Here is a 6,000-nt window from a genome sequence, read left to right as displayed (position 1 = left end):
TTCCCTCCCACCCCTCTGCCCTATCTAGAATTCTTTTATTCCTCCCGTTTATAAGAGGAAATTGGGACATAGAAAAAGACACAAGAGCATGCAGTATCATGTAAAGAGGTGGTAAGAAGGCAGCCAATCACAAGTCAAGGAGACAGGCCTTAGGATAAATCAAATCTTCTGGCACTTTACTCTTAGAATTTCACCCACCAGACCTGTGGGAAAATAAATTTCAGCCATTTAAACGGCCCAGTCTGTGATATCTTATTATGGCAACCCTAGCAAACTAATACAAGGATGAAGCAGATTTATGAAATCATATAAGTAAGGGAAGAATAAAATTAATGCTAAAACTATAAAGAAGTATATGTCCTTGGTAATTTTCACCTGGAGGAATACAGGTGCTCAGTGAGTTCTGTAAGGCACCTTTATGGAATAAGGAATCATGTGCTGCCAGACGAGACAAAGGATGGAACTTAGAGGACCCTTTATACCATGTTAAGAATTTTCATCCTTCTCCAGAGAACTTTCCATTGAAAGCCATCAAGTTATTTCAAGCAGATAATATGATTAGTTTTCACTTCATAAAAGTAATTTAATAGGAAGTATACAGGACACTGGATTAGCAGTGGCACTACTTGTGCATAATGTGGAAACTCACTTCTAGTAAAATTTGCACAATTTTTTTAATTACCTTTCACTTTTTAATCAACTGTTTTAATGGTAACATTAAATAGATTTTTTTCAAGGTCTTAGCCAAAGATCTTGAAAATCTGAGTTTTAGTACATTATTTTTCCATGAGGCATAATCTGTATATAATAAATGTAGGTTTAAAGTGTTCTTTCTTGTTCATTGATTGATCGTTTTTTAAAAAAACTTTTCTGAATGAGTATCAAATCTCTCTAAATATAGAAAGTTAATAGTTGAAGATCTTTTCTATCTACTGATTATGTGCTTTGTGTTTGTTTGTTTGTTTTTGCTGGGGTTTGTGTTATTGATTTATTGATTTATCTTGATCATTTTGTGTTATTATTTTTCATAAAATCCCTGGTAATCAAAAATTATCCATTTACATCAATGGGTAAAAACTTCATTATTTAGTTTCAGTAGCTGCTGTTATCTTTTTCTAAATACGTATGGTGTTTTTCATTAATTTGTATCTTCCCTACATGGGTTAGCTAACTGGGGGGGGGGGGGGGGGGGGCTTTTCAAGTAAGTGGATTAAGTAACACATTTACTTCCAATTTAGTTTACAAGGAAAAGAAATAAATAATATAGGCAAAAGAAAGAAATTTATTCTAGTAGTAGAACAATTTAACATTCCTTTTATTTAAAAAAACACTTTTTAAATAAAAGGCATATTAAATTGTTTCACATTTTGTATTTACTTGAGGGTACAGATTAACATTTTCTATCCTTTGATTGTCTGTTTTAACCATTAACACTATACTGATAGGCTTAGCTTTCCAGAAATAGATGTTTTACTTAAGTCCAATTCTTGGTTTCCAAAATGAAGAAAATAATACTATTGCTGATGTACTCTGTGCTAGTTCTTATGAGAAACTAGGAGTAGAGAGTATCCAGTTCTATAGATAACCTTTTAATCAGATACCATATCACTGCCTCAGAGTCCACTCCTGATTTTTCTATGTATAGCTTCTCTGAGGACAAGGAAAGAAAAAAAAATTCCATCTCCCTTTTAGTATTATCCTGTGTGAATGTGGATGGCTTTTTTCTCTTCTTTAACCTTCAATCAACAAAATTCCACCTTGCATTTCCCATAAATGTATATAAATGTTGGTTTCGATGGTGTCCAGTGCCTGTCACTTTTAGTGTTATTTGTGCCTCTGTTATTTTATTTCAATGTAATTAGGTAAGGCAAAAGAATTTAAAACACATTAGAAAGCCGCACTCTTAATGTAGATGCCAATATAAGCATTTATACTTCTAAACTTTTTGTCCAAACCCCAGCACACTTTAGTTTTCCTTCCTAAGTGCTGTAAAATCTTCTACAATATTTTAACTAAATTTTTTTCTCAATACATATTTGCCATTGATGGAACAAATTCCATTATGAATATGTGTTGATTTCTTTTTCAAATATATTTTCTCCTTTGGGCATACTGAATCTTTAAGATGACAAAAATGTAAGCATAATCAATCATTTTTAAGTACATTTGTTATGTCTTCACTACTTTTATTATCTTTCTTGTGTAGGTAGTACATTAAACATTTTCACAATTTCTGTTTAATTTTTAGTAATGCCTTTGTGTTTTCTCTTATTATATGCCATTAGAAGAAATAGTTAGAGAATATTACTTAAAATTAAGGCAGAAGTTTCATCAACAAACTCTTCCTGAAAAAATAATTAAAAACTTCAGGTCACTGATATACTGAAAGAAAATAGTTTAAAGGCATTGGATGCAGAATCTGGAGGGAATTTGGTACTTGAACCAGGGTTCTGCTTTTTATAACATCATTGTTCATATAAGGACAGTCTCCAGTTTGTTCAAAGAGAAGATTGCAGTCTTATTGGTTTAAGAAAACAGGTAATGGCTTTTGAGGTAATAAAACAGCCAGAAAGTAATGGAGGATAAAACATTAGAAATAGAGGATTGCAGAAGTAAAAGCCCTAAAATCTATACAAAAAAAAATTGGCCTAAACTCTTGACTGACTTTTAAACATATCTGCACAGAGAAGACTTGAAAGTTCTAAGTGAACCAGCGGGAATACTGATAGATGTTAATAGTGACTTCAGCTGCTAGCCACAAAAAGGAGATAGATTATGGACTTGGAGTTTAACAGAGCTCACTTTCTGCTAAAATAAAAACAAACAAATGAACAAAAACAATTTCCTTGAAACAAAGAGAACAAACCCTAAAATTTTTACAATGCATAATCCTAATGCCCACTACATAATTAAAAGCTACCGGATGACCAAAGAAGCATAAGTATGTGAATATGGCCAAATAAAAGCAAATAGAAAACAAGATAGCTCATATATGGGAAATAACAAACAAGAATGTCAAAATAATCCTAATACTTAAAAAATAGCCATACTGCATGGACAGATGTACATCTCAGCAGAAATATGCATATAGTATAAAAAATTTAGAACTGATAATGTAGAATATATGAACATAAAAATACACCACATAGACTTAATTGCAAATTTCAAGCAACAAAAGAAAGTGCCAGTGAAACTTCAGTCACGTCCACAGAAAATGCTCAATCTAAAGACAAAGGAATAAGAATAACTGCAAACAACTGGTATCATATATAAGTAATTAAAGCCCCAAGGAGACAAGGATTGAAGGAATATTTGAAGACATAGTTGACAAAAATTTTACAAAGTCGTGGTAAATAGTTACCAGAAGCTCAGAAAATGACAAATGACATAAATACAAAGAAAACTATGCCTGGACACATCATAATCAAACTTGAAAACCAAAGATAAAGAGAAAAACTGAAAAGTAGAGAAGAAACAATAAATTAGGCTCGAAGAATAGAGGTCTAAAGATAACAAAACAATGTTTTAATGTGTTAAGATCACCCCTGTTTTTGTTTTCTCTGCAAAGTTTATTTATTCTATTTTGCATGTCACTTTCTCCATTCTAGACTATGTGAACTCATTCTTCAAATATTAGCTTAAGCATTTTTTTTACATTTTTTTCTGACTTTATGCTGAAAGAAGTACCTTTCTCTTTGCTAACATAGCAAACTTTTGTGTCCCAACTGTGACTCAAACATCGACTTGCTATTCATTTTAAATTATTTTCTTCACACAGGTTTGTGAGTTTTTGATGGCGGGCACCACAATATATTCATTTCTTGTATATTGTCCCAGTACATTGCCTGGCAGTAGTAGGTGCTTAGCAAATTGATTTATTCACTCGGACGTAGTACAAGATGCCACATATTTAGAAATGAGCAAAATAATGTGTCCACGCCATCTGCTTAGACTCTCATAGGGAAATAGATCCTAAACAAGCAAAATGAAATTAAGGATAACAATTTTGACAACTGAAATAAATAATTTTGACACAAAAGTTTGACACAGAGAAAGGAGGAAAAGAAATTGACTTTGTAAACCCAATTTAGACTTGGAGTCAAAGAGATTTCAGAAAGTAGTGGCAGTTTAACTGTTACCTTGAAATTAATGCTTTTAATTCCTGAGAATAGTTTGTTTTGTGTCATTATGGGTTTTAAGTATTTAACTTTATTTTCAGAAGATATTAATATTGAAAAGAGACATCTTGCTTGGGTTTTTAAATTATTTTTCTTTAGATTTTATTATTTTATAATGAATTGATAATTAAAACAATTTTGTTGTTACTTGTAAAGTCAATGCATGACGTGGTGCTTTTTATGATTAAAATAATGACTAAAATAAGTTTTTATCTTTTGAAAGATATTTTTTCAACAGTTAAAATAGAGTGTATAAAGCTTAACTTTTTATACAAATGAAAAATTCTAATGATGAATTGAAAGCAATAGAAATTTTACTTCTATAATGGTAGCAAAAATGTTAACATACTGCACAGGAAGGAAAAGAGAGATAAAATCGAAATTAATAATCTGAAGATATAATGGCTAATATTACAGAAATTTTGAAAAAAGGAACTACCTCATTCATTATTGCACTAAATAAATAAATGTTATAACAACAATAGATTAAACTTCTATTAAACTTTTTTATTTAATTGCTAGACCACATCTGAGTTTATTGCCAAGTTTATAAATAGATAACACTAAGAGTAGAATTAGGAAGAAACTAAATCATAAATATGGAGAAATAAGTGTGAAAATGATCTAATTTAGCACTTCTATTTTCAGCATCACTAGGGATTAAAATCATCCAAGTGTTCTGAATAAGAAACATCTGAAATTACCTGTACATATTGAATAAGATATTTAAAGATTTTCTTGAATGAAATGAGAAACCAGCAGATAATGAATAGAGTTAAAGCAGAAATTGAATACAATGGAAATAATATACTTAATAATGCAATAAGTGGAATAACAAATAATCCACCTAGTTTTGTAATAACCACATGAAATAGAATTTTATCATAATTCATATATTAGCAGAACACAAGTTAAAACAGTAGGGAAGCAGTGGGAATTTCTCTTGTGTGAATATTCATGTTTTATTCATGCCAAGACATTGGATTGTGTTTTAGCAGGTCTGACACATTTGGTCCTGACAACATCTGACAGTTCTGGAAGAAATGGCATGCAGTATTTTGCTGACCCAGCAAAATGGCATCAGGAAAGCAAGTGTCCAAATAGCAAAATGCACACATACTCATCAATAATGCAAAGTATGTAGAAATAAGAATAATCTGATTACACAATTATGCAACTTGATAAAATAGTCATGTTAAAATATACACAATTTGTATAAAAGTAGGGCATACCTGAAGGTTCATTTGGTGAATGCATTAGCTGAATATGCACTGTTCATTTGGTGAATACATCAACTTGATATGCACTATGATATTTATTTATTTATTTTGAGAGGGGATCTTGCTGTGTTACCCTGGCTAATCTCAAACTTCTGGGCTCAAGTAGTCCTCCCACTTCAGCTTCCCAGGTACCTGAGAATACAGACAGGCACTACAGCCCATTCAAAGATAAAAGGTTATACAATATCATTCTCTTTAAAACTTCCTCAAAATAAATTAATTACTTAAACCAGATGAGTTCTAGACAGAATTACTGAGACCCTTCAAACACAGTGAAAAATCCAGTCAGTAAGTTTATGTTTACTTAGAATGTATGTAAATCAAATAAAAATGTACCAGATTAACATCTTGTCAATTAATGAGAATATTCAGTGTTACTTAAAAGTAATAAAAATTTAGTTACAGTTATTATACTTTTAATAGAGTTGCCCATTAAAACTTACAAAAATGTTTTCAAATTGTAGAAAATATAATTACATTAATTTAATTAAATATATATTATACATATAAGCCCATATATGTATATACAATTACATAAATTT

This window comes from Marmota flaviventris, chromosome 3 (assembly GCF_047511675.1).
Source record: "Marmota flaviventris isolate mMarFla1 chromosome 3, mMarFla1.hap1, whole genome shotgun sequence".
NCBI lineage: Eukaryota > Metazoa > Chordata > Mammalia > Rodentia > Sciuridae > Marmota > Marmota flaviventris.
Note: the sequence above shows the minus strand (reverse complement) of the source record.